This window comes from Ambystoma mexicanum, chromosome 2q (genome assembly GCF_040938575.1).
Source record: "Ambystoma mexicanum isolate Mex_15411 chromosome 2q, UKY_AmexF1_1, whole genome shotgun sequence".
Classification (NCBI taxonomy): domain Eukaryota; kingdom Metazoa; phylum Chordata; class Amphibia; order Caudata; family Ambystomatidae; genus Ambystoma; species Ambystoma mexicanum.
In genome coordinates, this window is record NC_090924.1 from 1414369544 (window position 1) to 1414391188 (window position 21645).

Below are 21645 nucleotides of genomic sequence, written 5' to 3' on the forward strand. Positions count from 1 at the left end.
GGTGATCCTCCCACACTGGTCCACCCCAGGAACTGGATCCAATAGGGATGGCCGTTTCCTGGCCACCTGGATGACGGACCCCCAGGGACTAGCAGGTGAGACACCTTCAGGTCTCTCACAGTTAGTATACCCTGGAAGTGCATGTAAATGTTGAAATTAGACTGTTCAGTTTTTAAATATATCTACGGTCAATAAAGTGCAAATCTAGCTGCAAAGCTACAGAATGCTGTTCAAAGGGAACACACCCAGAAGATTAGTTGTAAGTGTGCGCTCTGAAGATTGCAGAATTAGGTTGGATAGGGAACCAAGGTTATAATGCAGGTCGGGAACAGCGAAAAATACCGTCCTTATCCACCAGGGCACATATCCATTAACGACCAATAGAAGCAAGTTAATGATGAACATTTCATTAGCCACTAGACTGCATATCCATTAACCACATCACCATTACCCACAAGGACACCCCTATTATTCTCTGTACATAATTCTAAAGTGATATCACCAGGTAGAGCTACTGCATCTATTAGCAGGTCAAAAAAAGGAGTGGAGGGGGGGGGGGGCTTTTGGCCTGTGTGGAAAATTATCAGATTTATTTATTAAATACATTTTGAACAGAAAAGAAAAAGAAAAAGGTAATCACATTAGGTAGCAATAGTTTAGCCTTTTTAGGTAATTGTTGGCCAGACTACAAGGACATGATGATTGGTGACTTTAGGTAGCTGTCAATATATGCGTGTTTATTTTGGGTCATGTGCGGAAGTCTGTGTGCGGCACCAAGTATTTTATGATTTTACCCACTGTGCTTAACTGACCTGTTTTTTCTTCTAGTTTTTCAAATTTATGAAATCCTACATCATGGGTCGTGGCATGCATGGCATAGCACCGGGCCGCAAGGACAAGGTTGGGAATCACCTCCGAAGGGACGCCCAAGCCTTTGACAGCTTTCAGCAGAACCTCGACACTAACCGGGTCTAGGAGGGGCCTCAGCAGAGCACATCCATAAGTGGATTCCTGCATCACACTTGGAGCTCTATACTTTGTTGATCTGCTTGAGCCTGCTCAGTTTCTATCATTTGACAAAAATAAATGGTACTTTTGATAAACGGATGTAATTATAGAATGGTTATTTGGGCTACTGTGTGTTCAGCTCTAAAACAATAGCACAAAATAAAGAATACAGGGGCCCGGTACCCCATGGTAGGTGTGAGGGAACAGACCAACTCAAATGCATGTGTTCCCGTTCAAATAACCTCCAATCTATCTCAAATCTACTTTCTTAGCCAACCAAGTAGAAAACGGGAGAACAAAACAAGTGTTGCATGTCTTTTGAATTCAACAATGTATTGGAAAAGGGAGGTTTTACATCAGGGATAGGGTCTGAGCTTGTTGTAGATAAAAGGGAAGATAACATAGTGGTACTAGTAGATTTATCTGCAGCATTTGACAGTTAGCATCCCATCATGAACTTGAGACTCCAAGAGGATTAGTTACTTCTTGAATGATAGTCCCCAAATGTATGATTTGGGGAGAAATACATTAATTACAAATGATTTTTATATCCCGAAATGTATGCCTGGATCATAGCAATGAATATTCATCCAAGAAATCACAAAAGGAAATAAATTAATCAGGCTGCACAAGTGGGTATTTGTATGGAAAACCTTCTCCAATTGCAAATTCGCACCCAGCTGCTGTGCTGAAGACGAGACGATCTGAAAACTGAGAGCTTGGACTTTATCGGCTGATACACCTGCATTCTGAGTTGTGTTGTCTCACCTTCAAGGAGAATACACCTCCCCCAGGAGGATGTATCAGTGGACAAAGAAAGGACTAGATAGGAGTGCAAGATATTGTCAAGTGCACCGATATCACAATAACAAATTCATGCACTCAATATAATTCAAGGGAACGTCGTAAGGGTGACCTACTGGATTTCGCACAATTTAAAAAAAGGAAAATAATTGTGACTGAGTGAATGTAAACCTGGACCCTGACCTGATCGGTCACTAGAAACCAGATCCATTGGGCTGGCAAGGAAGTTTTCGCTCGTGTTTGGGGGGTATAGCATCCTTACTCATGGCTATGAAGGACACTGATAATTTCCACTAAGCTTAACAAAAGTTAGACAAGAATCGACTATCTTTGGTGATAGTGGGGACGCTAGAGATGATAACTACAATTAAAATTGTTGTAAGGAAAATCATATTAGTTCATAGAAATTAAATACTTTAATAATACAATAGAAATCATAGCCTACCTCCTTGCAGACCGAGATGAGAAGAAATTGTCAGCAACAGAAGAGGTTCCTAAGGAAAGAATACAAAGAAAATGTGAAATGAGTTACAACTCTTCCCTATCTGCACGGGTGTCAGGTTCACATCCAAAGTCAATCACAGGTGACCATGTGCAGAGAAAATGTAAAATTAGCTTATAGTTCACCAAACCAGCAATGTGAAAGTAACTGACCTAAACTGACAGAGAATATAGTTAGGAGCACCAGGTAAAGCTGGCTACGTACTGAATTGAACTAAAACCATGGTGCAGGCCTACTGGCATACACTCTCACTCCAGTTAAACTGTAGTGTGTCGTGCTCCCACTACTACACACTCTCTCTCCCACACTGCCTGTGTCTCAACAACAGCTCTACTCTCATTTTCTCTCCATCACTAATCACTTCTTACACATAAATACCCACATTCTTTTCAGTAATGGTCTCGTATGGACGACGGCCACAATCTGCAGTCTAAACATTTTTAAACACATCACATGTTTGATACACCCTGTACCTTAAAATGGTAAGCTCAGATATGGTGAATTACATAATCTAAAGAAGATGGTGTATTTGGAGTATAAGTAATTGAGGCAAAAACATTTAAAACATACCAACAATGAGGCAAACTCTATTTTGATCACATAGCAAATACGAATAGCGAATAAAGAAAATACTTGGAGCGTGAATGGAAAATTACTGAAATAACCTTTTGAACATAGGGTCCTTTTGGGTAGTGTATCATGCAGTGGATGGGAAGCAGAGTAACTCTTACACCAAATAACAGAACCAACTCAGGAAGATGGCAAGTTTGTGTTTTAATATCAGTTGTCTAAACCAGGGAGTTACAACCGACATCCATGTATGTAGCACAGCATTCTCAAAGTATTTCATTAAAAGAAAAATCACATTTATATAATAAAAGTTTGTCATATGTGACCTCATACAACGTGGCAAATAAGAAAAACATACGGGGTGTTGTGATAGGTTCAAGGGGAAAATGTAAGTATATTTTCTATATGGGATTGGGTTGTGATAGGACATCTACTGTCAGGTGGACAACTCATGCCCACCCCTAGTGCAAGTCATCTTCAACAATTATTAGATACAAAAGACATCATTGGCACTCAAACTATAAAGCCCTTCGTTATATGGCCCTCTACAATTGGTTTTCACGCTCGTGCCAGTCTGGAACTTTCGGCTCACTAGCAGCACGGTTGCTCATACCCCAGGTGTCAGGAGGTGGACTGGACTGTACCTCCCCAACCAATTAGCCTGACATCGCTCATCACCCATGCCTTCTGCCATGAAGATTGTCTTTGAACTTGGCCTTGCAATGTATTCTTGTCTCTGAGAATATAAGGGAGTGTGCGCACACGCTTATAGTTCTTGAACTGTATGCCCAACTCCATTTTCATCTTTGGTTCATGTGACAGGTGACCGCAATTCGGCCAATTTTGCAACATTTAATTGTCTTAAATGAATAAAACTTGGCACTCATGGTATTCTTTCTCTGCACCTTAACAAGGGATGATTTAGGGTTTCACTGTTACTCACTTCAAGAAAATATAACCAGTCTTGGCTGCTTCATCCTTGACGCTAGGCCAGACAGCCCTTCTTGACCTCCATGATCCCAGCTATTTATTTGCTGCGACACAGCTTTCGATCCTTCTCTCCATGGGTTTGAACTTCCTAAGTTGTGACACCAATGTCCAGCTTCTATATAATGGCGGCTCTGCCTGCGGTCTATTTACTACGTATAGCCAGCTTCTATGATCACTTAGTCTACTTGCATGGATGCACCTGTACAGTTATTGAACGATTTGCATTTTCTGCAGTGCTCTTCACACGTACAATCTTCTTTTCACATATGAAAGTTTACAAAATTCTTTATTTAGTCATCAGTTTCTATAATGTCCGTACACTCTCCTTTAGCCAGTCTTCTTTGTGCATCACGCTCGTTTCTTGTGACATCACCAACTCCTTTTCTTGTTCTTTTCATATTTCTTCAGGGACTTCCTCCATGAGATTGTCATCTCTTTGGGAATAGATCTGATAGGGTTTTCTTAGTGGATACTTGCTGTCAAAGATTTGCCGTGGAATGGTCACAACTGCTGGTGTCAAGCATGGCGCAATTTCAGACTTTCAGCATATAAGTGGGAGGGGGCGGGCCTTCTTGTAGGGGCAGTTGGCTGCTCCTCTACACTTTCATAGAGTGAGAATCCAGGACGTCCTCAAGTTGAACATTCAAATACCTTGTTCCAATATGACAATGGTGAAACCATGTAAGACATCATCTGTGGGACCCTTTCAAAGCTGCGGTTAGAAGTGGATACACCCAACTTGCTTCAGAGAAAAAAAAAAAAGAATACAGGTTAGACAATGAACCCACCAGAAACTGTAAGGACAGCTGGTCACACTGGAACAAAAGCATTAGAAACCCTGGTTGAACACTTTATAAGCAGAAGACCGACATTTAGTATGCATGTCTAAGATGCCTCCAGCGATAGTGCCCTTTAAACATCATACCTATTGCCCTGTACTCCAAAGAAATCCAAGATGACCAAACCTTCAAACAAAACACAACAACGATGGGAAGACAAATGGAAGACAAAATATGCATCTCCAAATATCATAGCCCAATTCAGATTGTATTCAGAGACTACAAAGAAATGGGACTCATGGCACATTACTATGCATTTCTTCTTGCTCCAGAACTTGTGGGATGTCCCATATCAGGATTAATACGTAGCTATGGGATAAGCAACAAGAGGCTCTCGACATGTTTTGGCGTACAACTTTAGGCACAGCCAAAAATGTGTGAATAAAGGATCATGGGGGTTGTAGGCCAACGCCTCTTGATAACTGCAGTTGCCTACCCCTGACCTAGATGGAGTGCCTCATCTGAGAGCAGTCGAGGAAGAGTGAAATGGGTTGAAAACAGCTGATCACAAATGACTAGACGGAGAAACTCGCACACAGTGGCTGGAGGGTTTGATGTCCTGCTGCAAAATTAAAACAAAATACATATCATAAGATAACTAAAACCATTTCTCAAAACATATACCACTTTCTTTGAAATACCATAGATTAGAAGCAGCTGTTTTAATTGCCCTTAAACAGGATGAAGACACTCATCTCTGGGTGCCCACCAACCGAACTGCAGCAGCTAATGTTATCCTGTTAGCAAGGGCAGTGTAACATACCATTTTCAGGAAAGTGCACCCTAGTCATCAGGTATTTAATGCAGACATTAATTTGAATGGCTGTGTTCTTATATGGTCAACACATGACTAAAACGGATGTTGTAAGCATATGGCAGTAAATATTTTGGGATAATGCTTATGATACACATTTCACATGAAACAGTAAAGTTGTGGTTTGTTACAAGACTGTTTAGAGGTCCATCAGGTCATAACCCAGAAAAATAAGTGTACTGTGAATGGCTATCGCTACAATGTTCCACTAAGTTAAGCCACAGTGTCTGGAGATGCATTTACATATGGTGCAGATGAGACCATCTTAAATGACCGCCTCATATCTGTTTTTTGTGAAGTTTACATATGATCCTATATCTAAGATAACCACAGCCAATTACCTGACCAGAATTTAGCTATGATTGAAGATCGTACTTCACTGCATGACAATAGTGGCACAGAGGAGCCCTTGCTGAGATAAGGGTTGTGTAATGTGAGAAACCGGAGGGTGTTCTCGCTCCTATTGGCCATGGATCATCAGTGCAGGTGGCCAGGGAAAGACCATCGTGCTTAGATCCTGACCCTGGGAGTGGACAAGCGATGGAGGATCACCTGGGTGTAGGGTCTGTGGGGAGTGGGATTCCCTTGGGAGAAACATGGTATGCCCCTTTCCCTAATAAAGACCAACCCATCCCCTTTCTTCATGGGGTATTAGAAAACAACTCCCCAGACATATTCACAGAACTACAAAAAGCACTGAGACGAGGAAGAAGCAACTAAAAGCAGTGAAGAATAGTTGTTTTCACCACTTAGGTACTGGGACAAAGACGAGGCCTGCTGGCAGCAGTAAAGGTCAGGCATGTCCCTGTAATGACGGTCAGGCAGGGCTAATTGTGAACTCTACAGGGCTACAGGTGTTTAAAAAGCACCACCTAACTAGGGTAAGGGAGGGAATGGCGATAGGAGCAGTGGCAGTGAATTTGAGTAGCAGAGAGGCCAAGAACAAGCTTATGATTCAGGGAAGAGCGGCCCGCGAGCAAGGGCTCTGTGGAACCGAAAGGGGAGCTGCGTTGGAAGGCTGCCCTTTTTCCTTGTGCAAGGTGCTCGTTCTCCTGGGACAAGAAGCTGACTCAGGAGGGCCTGAGGGGCAGGAGGTGGAGCCCTGAAACAAAGAAGAGAAGGCAAGAGGATCTGTGCTGCAGAAACGAGCATCAAATCAACCAGTGAGTTTCTAGATTGAAAGAAACCTGGTGTGCGAGTGTTTGATGCTGCACGTAAGGATACTTTGTTACCGAGTGGTTGTGTGGATTGAAAGGCACGTTGTTGAAGGTCTCTGAATAGAATCCTTACAAACCAATGGACATTACAGACTTGTTAACTCATGAAAGCCAACTGAAAGCCTGTTATCGAAAGTCTCAGCATGATAAGAACAATTTAAAGACACAAGAGGATTACAACACTTAACGTAATTGAACAAGCATAACCAAGCTACTTATACTTGAACCCTTAAAATGTTAGAGGTGCCGCACGGCAGAGACCATTCAAATTCTAAAACTGCATAATTTTGAATACTGCATTGAAGGAAAAACTTTTCTTATGAAGAAACCAAGAGAAGGGAAGCTTTCTCAATATAATTAAATACATCATATAATAAGCCAGTTCCAACACCAAGGAACTTTTCCTAATCCTCAGAGTACTAGAAACCCCTATCCCACCTCCAGAAAGCTGCAATAAAGACGTAGACTGGTCCGAGAATATAAAAAATGCCCTCCAAAACAAAATCGCCCACCTCCAATCTACAATCGAAGTCAAAAAGAACAGCCTAGACAAATTACACAAACTCCCAACGCCACTGTCGCTAAGAAGCTTCCCCAATTTGAATTCACGCAGGCCTCCATTCCAGAAGATTTGAAGATCATCCGTAGCCTAAAACCTTCAAGATGCCAAGGCGACCCATATCCACCAACTCACTCCATTCATCACCAATCTTATCAATTCCTCATTCAAAAGCAACTGCGTCCCATCTGACCTAAAAAAAGCTTGGGTGCTACCCTTATTAAAAAAAATACACTCTGGACCCCAACACTCCAACCAACTACCGCCCTATAACAACGGTACCGTTTCTATTGAAAATTCTGGATCGAGTAGCTTATCTGCAAATTCAGAATTACTTGGAAACTAATGACATCCTGGGGTTACGTCAGTCTGCCTTCCGTCCAAGAAACGGGATGGAAACCGCATTACTGGATTTAAAAATCCAAATGGACAATCTGTGGGACAATGGGAAACTAGCTGTGTTTCTTCTCCTAGACCTCTCCGCTGCATTCGATCTGTTGGACCACAACATTCTTTGTGAACACCTATCAGCAGCAGCAAACGTCTCCCCTAAGGCCACACTCTGGATTCATTCCTTTCTCAGCGACAGAACTATGAAAGTCTTCTTCCCCAAAGCCGACGACCCCCACCACAGTATGCTGTAGTGTACCACAAAGATCCTGTGTGGCCCCCCCACCTTGTATAATATATTCACAAAGCCACTTTTTGAACGCCTCGACGACCTGGGTGTCATCTACACCAACTACGCAGAGGTCACCTTGGTCCTCATTCCTATCTCAGGAGACCACGACACCGCCATCCTCAATGCAATATACCAATCTATCCAAGATTGGATGGCGTAGCACGGGCTATGTTTAGATAAGACGAGCTGCTTATCATCGGCTCTCAACACAAAATCGACAAATTAAATCACCACTTCAAGTCTTTCATCATAGTTGGACACACTATTAAAGCCACCAACGAGGTAAAAACGCTTGGCTGCCACCAACTCCTCACTCATTCTCAACAAACAAGCAGATGCCACCACCTCAGCCACCGCATACACATGCAGACTCATTAGCACGTTCAGAAAATTCCTCTCACCAGACAGACGTTTTACTTTAGCCAGAGTCTTAGTCCTTACGTGCCTCGACTACTGCAACACACTGTACGGTGGGACGAAGATACAGAATATCCGTAAGTTACAGGTCCTACATAATAATGCCCTCAGGGCTGCGCTCAACATCCCCAGATCTGCACACATCTCAGCCACTAGACACCAACAACACTGGCTCCCAGTACAGGAATGCATCATGTGCAAATCACTCACCCTCGCACATAAATGTCTCCACCAGATGGCTCCAGACTACTTGTACAACAGCTTCACGCTGACAACGCTCTAGACCCACCCGAGCAATCTATCAGCACCGCCTAGCTACTCCCAGATTCAATCTCCAAAAGGCAGGCGGCAGCAGCTGCCCCACGTTCGCCAGCAAACTCTGGAACTCACTGCCTCTCCCACTCAGAGCTCAAGACCCCTTCTGGATCTTCAGGAAACAACTCAAAATGCACCTCTTCGCCCAAAGTTTAAGCAACCAAGCACCCCCTCTCACCTAGCTCGTCACCACACCCCCCTGCTCCTACCGGTTCACGCCATCTATTTGTAATGCCATTATCTTCACGGCGTCTGTCTTGTACTTGCTTTGTAACAACTGTAACCTCTACACTCTGTAAGAAAGTGCCCAGATGCCTTTGGGCTTGGCGTGCTATATAAGCTTCAAAATAAATAAATACTGAAGTGAAAGAAACTTTACATTGCACCTAACTTTCAACTATGTTATGTCTACAAAATCACTGTGTATACATGTAAAGATGACTAAGCATGATGAACTACAAAGTGAATGCCAAGGCCAGCAAGTCTAATGCTTATTATTTCTCAAAGTGAAGGGAACTTTGGGAAATCACAGGTGAACTCGAATGATTTACCAGTTTCAACCAAAACTTTTTTGTGGTACAAAGACTAGCAATACACAAAGGGCCCCAGAGTGGCACAGCACATTAAAGAAATTGGGAAACACCCACAAATGATTACATCACTAATATTATGCCTTCGGGAAGGGATCCCTGAGGTTGGAATTGTTTCATTGTCTTGAGGGCAGAGCCTCTGGATATTTTGTGTTTTAAACTGTTTTGAAACCTGGGAAAGGAAACCCAGAGTGTTGTTCAACTTTACATCACTTTGAAACTCAAGGCAATTTTCAGACTTTTTATTATACTTGGGCAAGGGGGCTGAATGAACGCCACATGCTGAACCAAGTTCTGAACTTTATATTAAACCCTCTTTTGTTGGTTACTGACAACCCTACATGTTGTATAAGATTAGTAGTGAGACCAAGTATAGGTTTTGGACACAGAGATTTCTAAATTGAACTTATTGACTTTGACTTTCCTTAGTTTTGGTTAGGTAGGAAAATCCAACATTGTAGAGGGCAAGCTAGGCGTTTTTCCTTCCTGACTTAAGTTAATAAAAGTGGCTCTTTTGAACTTTGAATCTGCTGTGTCTTACTCCAAGATGCCCTCACAGTAAGAGAAAGGGTAGCTACTTTCAATAACAGTTAAGAGCATTTTAATATTGGAGAGACAAAGCGGTTCCGATATGCAATGTTGAATCCCTCCACGGCTATAGTAATATGGGGCACAAAACAATTTACCCCATTGAAAAATGTGATCAAGATCAAAATAACCAAGAATGTGGTCCCTAAACTGTCGATCACAAGACAGAAATAACAGACAAAAAGATGCCCACCATGGTATGCCCTTTCTGATGAATGTTCCTCCATCTCTTACTCTTTCACTTATGCTCTCCCCTTCTCAATATGGCCCTCCCCAACTTCACTCTCCCCTGCCTCTATTCCCACTTTCAATTCTGCACCTCCTCACCACACACCCAGGATTATCTTCTTTCCTGTAGCTAACCCTCTGCTCATTCTGATGCTCTCTCTAGCTTACAAGTCCTAACTGCCATGCCATTATCTGGTTCTCTCCTTCACTCCTTTCTCCTCCTAGCTTTCTCTGCCCCCCCTAAAACCACTCCGTACTCCGACTCCTCCCACCCACACTAGACCTCTTCATTTATCAATGTAAAAAGGGTGTTGAGGCCAGGTTGCATAATTGTGTTAAGGGGATTATGCAGTGCGAGTTGGTCTATAACCAAGATTTGCTGCTACACAAACTATTCATCATGCAGTTTCTTTTAGAAAGCTGTCCACTCATGGCTCCTCTTCTAAGGTATGGCTGCCATTTTGAAAGTGGCCCGATTGCAGTTCTGATTTTTGCAACCCTTCCCAAGGCCATCTCTGTGAATTCTCTTCCAAATGCAACTCCTGACTTCCCTTTAAGGATTGCAGGCTCTGGTGAATGGGCGTGGGTATGCAGGGCTAAGGGGATTTTCAATGAGCAGTTCTTAAAAACTCCTCCTCAAACATTATGGACTTACCAGGACCATGACATGGTAACTCAGACTCCCAAAACCACAGACATCTTGCTTCAGATTTGTGGCTTATGGAATGACCACATTGTACTAATGTTCTTCAGGGCATATTATGGTGGGATTGTAAGAGTAACTTGTTGTACAGACAAAGCTAGGGATGGGATGGTATGGTAGGACCTAAGGGATCAGCCGTATACTCCCCCCTCACACCCTGCATCCTATAGTGGATGGCGGTCCATCCCTCCCAGTTTCACCCCATCATCTAGCCTCCTGTATGTGCATTTGTCATAGTAAATACACAATCCGATTCGCAATATTTAAACACGCAAAGCGCACGGGTCGGAAACTGCCATCTTGTGATAATCTTATCCATTGATCAATAGCCTAAGTTCAGGTGCCATGGCAGCAGTAAATCATATCACATGCCCCTCAAGCGGACATGGCCTTGCCAAATCGATAGGCCACGCCTCTTGTCATGATGTTGTTGCACATTGTAACCAAATATATGCTTTCAGCAACTACAGGCGTGAGGATAGCTTATGGACAACACGTTTCAAGACAATGCAGAGCAAAGCAGGGTTGATTCCCACGCTCAGAGAATGGTTCCACGCTTACAGAATGGTCTCTGGTATTAAGTGCGTTATAAAAGATTATTAATCACCCAACGCAAAATGAGGAAAATACACATTCAGTTTATGTTTATTCGCTTTTCAGAAATAGAAGATAACAAGCTACACTTTTCAATAATTACTCATAGTCAGCGGGAAATTACTGAGTCGTTATTTTATTGCAACTGAAACAGTTCAATACATAGAACAGAGCCATTACAACTGTTTCCATACATAATCAATGGATGATCAGATTGTTTTCTACAAGCTATAGTAATCATGTTATGTTATTGATATTTATATAGTTCAACATCCGCCCAGAGTAATCTTGGCACTAGGCTGCAAATGGGCGAGAGGAATGGAACCTTGACAAAAGGAGGGTATATTAGAACAATGGGTTAAAATCAATGGGTTTTAAGGGAGCGCCAAAAAGATGGATAATTAGCCAGTGAATGGAGTGACAGATGGAAGGCATTACAAAGCACAGCAGGTGCGATGGAAAAAGCACTGCACCCAATGCAAGAGTATTTAGCCCGGGAACAACAATGTGGTAGGCACTGGCAGAGTGGAGAGACCAGGGGGAACATACAGACAACATTTTGCATGAAGATACTCTGCCCCAGTGCCATGCAGAGCGCGGTGCACCAAATGCAGCAATTTAAATTGAACACGCTTGGCCACCGGGAGCCTTTGCAGGTGGCACAGAACAGGCGAAATGGGCCTGGAGGCTCCTGTGGGGATTTTCACGGCTACTCTGCAAGACCCGCAGATATGCAGGTTGTGCCAGATAGAGAGAATTGCAGTAATCCAGAGAAGATAGGACAAGGTATGCCACCACCGGATTTCCAAACTCAACTGGTATGAAAGGGAGGACGTTACGCAAGATCTTCAGCTGGAAATAGCCCTTCTGGCAAACAGCCTTAATCTGGTTTTCAGCAGAAAGAGAGGCTGAGATTTTAACCTCTAGATCATTAACAGCCACCACTGGAATAGGAAATGTGCCATGCAAAGGGGGCCAGAAGAGAGGAGTCCAAAGAGTCATACCTAAGGTGGGTCCTACCCACCAACACCTCGGTCTTGTCACCGTTTAGCTTGAGCCAGTTAATGCTCATCCACTCCCCCACGCCCTTTAAGCAGGTTCTTAGCCCGAGCGCAGTGTCAGCCTGGGAAAGATCAAGGCGTGCAATGATTTGACCATCATCTGTGTACGATTAACACTGGAAGCCATGAGAGAGGATGAGCTTGGTCAGAGGCTGGATGTAGATATTAAACAAGACCGGGGAGATGGTAGACCCTTGAGGGACACCACAGAGAAGAGAAACAGGGGTGGAACAAAAATTTGGGAGAGAGAGGGATGGAGTCTGGTCTGAAAGAAAAGATCTAAACCAGGCAAGGACGGCACCCGTGAGGCCAGCGCTCAAAAGACGCTCCAGCAGGCTGACATGATTAATAGTGTCAAAGGCGACGGAGAGGTCAAGAATAATAAGCGCTCACACACCATCCTGATCCTGCAGACACGTCAGATGGTCATTAGCAGACACGATAACTCCCTCAGTGCCATGGCCTGGTCGGAAACCGGATTGAGAGGGATTGAAAAAGGAAGAATCTTCTAGAAAGGAACTAAAACAGGGACAGAAGGATCCAGAGATGGTTTCTTCAGAAGAGAGGTAACCAAAGTGTGCTTTAGAGTAGCAGGAATAGAGAAAGAACTAAGTGAGAGATTGACAGCATGAGTAACCATCGGGGCTGCCAGGGGCCATACACCAAATAATCCTTTATGTCCCGGAACTGCTCTCTCATGACCTTTCCTATTCCCACGTGCCTGTCCGTAGTTATCAATTTTATTTGCAATCTCCCTGATTGTAGAAGTTCAATGGATTTAATGAAAACCTATTTCTCCATTGCAACAGAGGATGTACATTCTGGCATTTGCACCACGACAGAACTCACTATTTTCTGGGTCCACCTCTCCTGAAGTGATAAGCGCAGTACTTCGCTGGAAATGCAGGATTGTCGCACTGTCCATCACCAGCAAGCAGCAGTCTTTTGTATGGAAGAGCATAGTCGATGGCTATCTGCTGTAGTATGCTGTTCTAGCATTTAACTCAAGATTTATTGAAACTTGAGATCTTATTGATCCACTGAACAACAGAGCACCAAAAATAATTACATTTCCAGCTGATACTTTTCCAAAAATGGGCTGAGTGGAACATGAAAATGTTGAAAGCTTGTGCACACAGCTACCCTTTATCTTCAGGTTGGTGCCTTTTGACTTCGAGTAAACGTGAATGGCTTCCCACATTTCCCATAGTTTCATTTTTATAATCTCAATTAGGCAGCTGTCAAAAACAATGTATTTTGGCTCCCTCAAAAGCCAATCATCCTTCGATAGTGGTTTCAGATTTGAGGGTGGTGGATAAGTCCACTGCACTACCAATGGTGTAGTCAGGGTCATGTATATCATTGTTGATGAATCTCGAAGATGCCTCATTGATTTCAAGATATTTCTAGATTTTTAGAATGTATTGGGGATACAGGAAAGATGATGACTTTCTTTGACCGAAACAGTTTTGAGGGGGTTTATAGTCATTGCATTGAATGCAATAGCATCGAATTCCATACCAGAGAAAAAAAAAGCATTGGAAAAAATGCATCGAATTTATTTTTTTTCATTTTTTTTTTTTAATGGGGGTTGAGGGGGGGGGTTTTCCCCAACCCCTTTTTTAACCTTTAAAACCCATTTTAATTCAACTAAACCCTATACATTAAAGAACAATGCATTAAATGCTTTTTTTTTCCAATCCTTCTTCTCTGGCATGCCATTCAATGCTATTGTATTCGATGCAATGACCCAGATACCTTTCGAAGACGTAAGAGGATTGGCAACTAATGAAGAAGCCTCTTCTGTGTTGTCCATCAGTTCCTGTTGACGTATTGTGCTGGAACAACGATCCATCATTACTTTCCAAGGCTTGCTGGTCATACTCAGTTAAAATTCCAGCCACTGCACATCGGCATCCCGATTCTGAACTTTAGAATGAGCATTTGCAACCTCAAACAATAGGTATTGCCAAATTATTATTTTTATACTTGTAGTCTTTGTATCTCTTTCATCTCGACCATTTCAGTGGTAGACTCCATGTACATAAAAACACATGAAATAAACATTAGATCAAAAATTGCTATTAGAATGTTAACTTGTTTGATAACAAAAATGACATCTTGATGAATGACCTTTTATGCATGACAAATTTTAACAAGTGGTGCATAGACCAATGACAATGTAATATTGAAAAAGATGTGCAATTTTAGAATTGAAAAAACATAACATTTTTATAAAGAGAAAGACAGCCCTTCTAATCATTTAAATGTTGACCATAATTCACTATAAATCATACTGGTTGAACTTCACTGGTTTGACAAGCAACATCATTTGTTAGTGGTGTGGTCCGAGGCTGCCTGTTCTTTTTATTACTCGCCCTCTAATAGATTAAACAAATAACCCTTATTTCTTTCCACTTACTGTGTATAAAACATTAATATCAACATTACAATTTAATACCAACGATCACATTTTCAAATACTGATTTAAAAAGAAAAATATAAAGCCTGAATTGCATTTATCTGGTTTTCCTAGTGCATTTTGGTACAGTCAATCTTAATGCGCAGAGTCCATCCACCATCTGTAATAGAACATTCACAATAAGTTTGAAATGCCCGTAAAAATAATTTTTGGTACTGTTCCTCCTTCTGTTGGTTGACAGTCAACAACAAGAGTGTTTAAATACCTGTACATTCTAATGAATGAAAAATATTGAACAGAAAAGTATGTCATTTCTCACATTTAAGAATATACTAGTGATCATTTGTTATATTATGGTGAAGATTGGAAATAATCTTGAGCTACATATCATAGCTACATACACCTCCATAATTCACTGTTTATCCTTCAGGTCCATTATGAGTCAATCCATAAGATAAGCAAGTTTCTAACTCACTTTTAAGAAAGTAGAATATAGAATATAAATGTATTATGAAGCTATTAGATCACAAATACTTGCTCATAGTAAGGTTCAGACAATGTTTTTAGGTAGAAAAGATACTTACTCCTTTACCTTTCAATATGTTTATCTTTAGTGATAACTTTAATTACAGAAAATGTACTTACTCCAGGTACACTACCTGGAGACCATCACCAGAGCCATGGGTAATGGAAAGAACGCATTGCGCCATGGGGAATGGATAGAACGCATTGCGCCAATGTATCCTCCCATCAATGATAAAGCAAAAGATGAGTTGAACACAAGAAATTAAAATATTTTATTTGTGCTTCAATTACTCAATACTTTAAATAGTTATATGTTCAGTGCCAAGAAACAAATACAATTACAAGTACACTATTTCTCTTTGATTAACATTTTGCACAATGTAAGGAATATTAAAGTCCAATGGATGATAAATGATGACTGTCACTATTATTTTTATACTTGTGGTCCTTGTGTCTCTTCCATCTCGACCACTTCCGTGGTAGACTACTTGTACATAAAAACACATGAAATAAACATTAGATCAAAAATTGCTATTAGAATGTTAACTTGTTTGATATCAAAAATGACATCTTGATGAGTGACCTTTTAAGCATGACAAATTTTAACAAGTGGTGCAAAGACTATTGACAAGGTAATATTGAAAAAGATGCGCAATTTTAGAATTGAAAAAACATAATATTTTTATAAAGAGAAAGACAGCCCTTCTAAATCATCTGAAATGTTGACCATAATTCACTATAAATCATACCGGTTGAACTTCACTGGTGTGACAAGGAATTGACATTAGTGTTAGCACAATACTCTCCTCCTTTAAATCAAATGAGAAATTATTTGCACCAAAATATGTAGTATATGAAGTTAATTTTAATTTCTTGTTCTTCAGATATACAGTATATAAAAAACAGAGCATTTTTGAGAAAAACGGAATCCATGACATTGATCTACAAACCCACTTTGATGTATGGATTACTATCAATGTTGGAAGGTTCATGTGTGATTCATCAGCAATGATTCCCACAGAAAGCCTGGCCTGGGACTCTTGTCATGTGACCTGGGGGAGGCAGATGCTTTCAGACCCCAACCCTGGGGGTGGTGTTCTGCATGAGGATCACATGAGGGCGGAAGGTCAGGAGGAATGGTAAACCCCCTTGTTCAACTTACCCCGTAACCCCAAACTTTTAATGGCTTATTGCAAAAACCGAAGAGTTCATAAAAACTAACTTTGTAACTAGGGACTTCAAGTCCCATAACCCTCCCCGACCCCGTCTCCAAGTACTGGGACATGAAAAAGGGCTACAGAGGAACAATTCTGCAGGAATGGTCAATTCATTCATGTAAATGACCCACACCTGAGGGAGACTGGAGGGCTTAAAAAGCCCCCTCAGGTGCAGGCATTAAGAGGAAGAGAAGGAGGAGGAATGAGCTTTTTTCAGAGCAAGCAGGAAGAGCAGTGCAGACCGTGTATGCAGCTAAGGTTGGGACTGGAGGAGAGAGAAGACACTGGGACCATTGTGGCTGGTCAGAAAAGGATCCATGTCTCCAATTGTCCCAGTTGCAGAGGTCATGCAGCGGGAAGCGTGCGGGACACTTGCCCTTCGAGGTCCCAATGGGCAGAGGCTGAGCAGCAGTCAGAGAAAGCAGCAAGGGAAGTTTCCCCTCTCGAGAGGTCTCTGGTGAACGCCAGAGACTATCAGGAGCGAAGGAAGCTCCAATAACGACTGGCACGGACGAAGAAAGATCCGGAGGAGCTGTCCACTGGGTAACAAGGAGCCACTACAGCAGAAGGCCTGTGAACGGCAGGAGGATCAGAAAAGCGTGACTTAGTAGGTTTACAAGTGACTCCGTTGTAAACTCTGACACTGCTCACGTATTCCAGGCAGGAAGTTTCACTCGCGTATTGACAGAGAGAAATTTTAGTAGTGCTTTTAAATACTGAACTAACAAAAGTTGCGAAAGTTGTATTCTTTCTTTAATTTTTTTAAAATTGATTGTGTTTTAGCCATCCAAGGAAATAAAATACTGATTTATGACTTAACAAATGTATAGCACACAAAATCATGACATTAAAAAGTAAAAATAGAGAATGAAACAAACAATACAAGATGAAACTTTGCAACAGTTTCAAAAATGGAAAATAAAATAAGACCCAAACATATACATCATAAGGTGTAAATCACAGTACCTTCAAAATTGCCTAGATTAAGGATGATTCCCCCCCGCCCAATCCAGAGCTGTAAGAAAGGCAACTACTTCAGCAGTCAGGAAGGTTTCATTACACGACGACAATCTGTCCCAAAAAATATCTGAATTCAAACACCTGGCATCATGGACAAATCTCTGGAATCTCACCAGTCTCAGAGACCAGGTGCCTGGACATTGAGATAATAGATGTTTTAGTGATTGTTTTTCATTATCATCACATTTATCATAGATGGGAGAAGGGTATTCCTCTCTATTGCGGATAGATCGAATTTCCAGAGTGAGACACAAGTGCAATCTGAATCTTAGAAACTCTGCTCTAACCACTGGATCTGGAGATTTATTCAGATAGCGAGGGAGCCAGGATCTGGATTTAGCAAAGCGCGCATATGACGCTAAAAGATTTGCCAGCCTCATTTTGTCTGTTGATTGGATCCAATCCATTTGTTTTATACGCACTCTGACTTTCCCAGGATATTGGATGGGGAGCTCTGTATAACAATCCGAGTTGACCAAGATCTCACGACACTTAAGACTAAAGTTGTTGATCAGCTCTCTGCATTGACAGTGAAACATTCTCATATAACGAACCCTTGGGTGGGTCGAGAATTAACCTAAACATAGATACCCATTTCCACTCCATCATAGCCATAAGGGAGGACAGACCCAACTCATACCTTAGACACACAATGGGAACACAGTTTGGTAAATTCAAAGACCTCTTCCAAAGTTTAGCCTCGATTTTATCCCAGTCTATATTGATGTATAATGGATTTGAGTCCACGTTGAATACAATGACAGGGACCACTTTTCCTATATAAAAGCTCACCAAAGGTTGATTAGAAAATGTGCATAATTTAGAATAAATTAGTTTCATCTGAGATCCCAAATTAATCATCTTAAGGTCGAGAATCGAGAGAAGATGGTTCAATGTCGGGAAGGCTTTGATGACCGCCCCCAAATAGGTTAACTCAGTTACTAATTCAATTGAACAATTCTCCAATGACCAGCTATAAGACTTAAGTATCTTATTGGGATGTTTAAAGATCAACACCTTGGATTTTTTAAGGTTTATTTTTAGGTCATTTGTCTGGGCATAGTCTGTCAGGGCGGATAATAGGCGTTGCAGCCCAACTTGCAGAGGTCTAAAACCACTAAATCATCGGCATAGGCCGACCAGTTTAATTTAGTCTCTACAATTTTTGGGGTGATTAGCCCTATGCCTTGCAACCAAAGACATGGTTCGACATAAAAAGGATGAAGAGGAAAGGGGCAATCAGGCAACCCTGACGCACACCTCTTTCAACCTTAATGTGGCTCGACAGTACGCCTAATCAGGAGATCCTAACTCGCATTATGGAGTTCTGATGGAGCTCGATCAGAATGGACAGCAGGTTGGAGGGGACAACCCAGGCGTTCAACTTCCTCCACAGAAGATTTCTATTGATGGTGTCGAAATGCCTGGGACAGATCGGTCCAAGCACCGAAGAGGGGGGTGCCTCCCTTCAAAAAGGATTGCGCACTAATATAGCTAAGGCCAAGTCCATTTAAGGCTCTAGATAGACCCCTTCTAAAGCCTGTTTGCTGTTTGGGAATGACGCCTTTAGATTTAGCCCAGGTCTCCATCCCTCCCAGAATCAGACCTAAAAAGATTTTACTGTCTGCATCTAAAAGAGAGATAGGACGATAGTTCGAAGCTGCGAGTCGGTCCCCTCTTTTATAGATGGGAATTACAATAGATGATCTCCAGGATTCTGGTATTTTCCCTGAGAGCACAATGTTGTCAAGGAGAGATTTTAAGACCTTTGCCCAAAGAGCCGGGTTCATTTTTTAGGAAGGAATTAATCAGTCCATTGGGGCCAACCGCACTTGAAACTGGAAGACTTCTTTATCAGGTCTTCTATGTACTCACAGGAAAAAGCTAGGGACCATGAGCTGGTCACCTCTAATTTGGAGACCACCAGTTCGGAAGGTCTATAGACCTCAGAGAGGTGTGTAATCCATACCTGTTCCTGCAGGATAGTTTCCTGATTAGAGAAGGAAATACTATTTAGGGACCCCACAAGTGCCCAGAGGTTTCTAGAGTTTTTGGAGAGTAGCAAGCTTAACATTTTCTCCCCATCTTGCTGTAATATTAGATGCCTATGGGAACAGACCCAAATTCTGTAACTTATTATCTAAGCATCTAAGTTGTCTTTCAAGATCTTTTTCATCATGGACCTCCTTCTTAAGGCGAGCCCTTTGTGAATGTTTACGTTTTTTTTATCTTGAATTTGAACATCAAAATAGTGCTTATGAACCTTGCACTGTCTAGGGGCTGTTTTAATTTTGGGACTCAAATCCCATAGGAAGGGCAGAAAGCTGGCTGACTGACAACACACCGAGAGTTGATCAGTGAAAAGCCAGTTAACTAGTTCATTCAAGTTATTTGTGAGAGTCTGACCAACTCTGTCGAACTTCCTAATTAGATTACTGGTGGAATTAAGGGATAGTTCATGGATGTAACAGGATGGAATATGTGTAGAGTCCATGGCCAAAGTCACCACTAACATATCATGATCATCTCTATTCCCCTTCACAACCTTATATTTGCAGCAACTATTCAAGATTATTCCAGAGACGAAGAAATAGTCAATTGCTGAAAAGGAAACTCCTCTATGCCAGGTTGGAGCAATCGAAAATCCCCCGTCAACTTTGCCATTAAGCAACCAAAGGTCCCACTCCCTCAAAGCTTGACCAGCTTTGAGGGAGTGGGACCTTGACAAAGCTTGAACGGATCTTTAGGTGACACACACTGGGAATTCAAATCTCCCTCTATTATTATCTCGCCTGAGGGAAAGAGAGATGAGAACTTAACTAAACGGTCAGATAGATCTTGTACAAATTCAGAGAGAGGGGAGGCCAGGGGGTTCCAATATAAATTAACTATCCAACTCAAAACTGCCTTGCCACCATTTATCTCCACTCTCACCATCAAGATACCCTGTTTATCATTGGACAGCAATTTAGAAGAACAAAAAAAGTCGTTTTTACAAGCAACCAATAGCCCCCCTACAGGTCTGCCCCCTCCTGAAACATGAGCCAGCTGCTGAAATGTGGCAAACCCATCAATTCCCAGTGTTGAGGGCAGCCAAGTTTCCTGAAATAAAATAAAATCTGAGTTCTGAACAGTCAGACGTTTTTTAGGGTCTTTTGAAAAAGAGGAATATTTTCTGGTATTCAAGGAGAGAAGAATTAACTGCGAAATTGCTAGAGCCTCTGTTGAGGGAAACCCATTCTAAGGAAGACTTGGGAGATAATCTCCGGGACCATTTCCCACATGTTCGTGGCTGGAGGAGCATTGCTGGCATTGCTTTGTGGTACAGAGCTAAGGGTAGGGCTACAAATATGTGCCAATTGCTTTTTTTCAAACTGAGGGCATGATTTAGAGACCAACAGACCCCTTTGATACCAGAGATCTTTGGCCCCTAAGATTGACTCTTGGCCCAGTCTTGACTTGAGAACCAATTAGACTATATCTGTATTGGGGGAGTGGGAGAAGCTCACTCTGTCGATATCAAAGGAAGAAAAGTACTTTAGTGGTGGAATACACTTCATTTCCGATAAAATGGTTGCACGATTTAGAGGAGAGTTTCCAGAGTCACTTAAACATTTCCTTGACAGGTAAATATTGCACCCGATTTCTGTACTGAGGGTTTCAAGATTTGTTGCCGCTGATCTGAAGCCTTGTTCATGGGGCCTGGGTTCAGAGCTGGCCCATTAACATTCAACCTATTTATGCTCCCCAAACACTGCTGAAGGGGAAAAGGGTTTCCTGAGTTAACTGGGGGCTGTGGCCTAGCTCCGCCTAAATGATTAGGACCCACTGCCTCAGAGTCCGCCCGTTTCATGCCAACTGAAACGGGCCTACCCATGATTTTAAGACCATCTTTAGAAATAGGTTTTAAAGAGGTTGGCGCAATTTTCACTGTGGTACGCCCCGGGTTAGATTTTTGGGCCACATTCAAAAAGATTGGG

General features: G+C 42.0%; 1 protein-coding gene and 1 long non-coding RNA gene across 4 annotated transcripts in view; one reads left to right on the top strand and one right to left on the bottom strand.

Moving 5' to 3' along the window:
* The window catches only part of LOC138570200 (uncharacterized), a 245499-nt gene extending 244392 nt beyond the window's left edge, over positions 1–1107 (top strand). The window contains exon 4 of the long non-coding RNA XR_011303422.1: positions 829–1107. This is a non-coding gene — a long non-coding RNA (uncharacterized lncRNA). The remainder of the gene's footprint in view (positions 1–828) is intronic.
* The window catches only part of BTD (biotinidase), a 405811-nt gene that overhangs the window by 311951 nt on the left and 72215 nt on the right, over positions 1–21645 (bottom strand). For all 3 annotated transcript variants that reach the window (XM_069648910.1, XM_069648908.1, XM_069648907.1), the window contains exon 2: positions 2258–2306. The gene's annotated coding sequence lies outside the window, so the exon portion shown is untranslated. The remainder of the gene's footprint in view (positions 1–2257; positions 2307–21645) is intronic.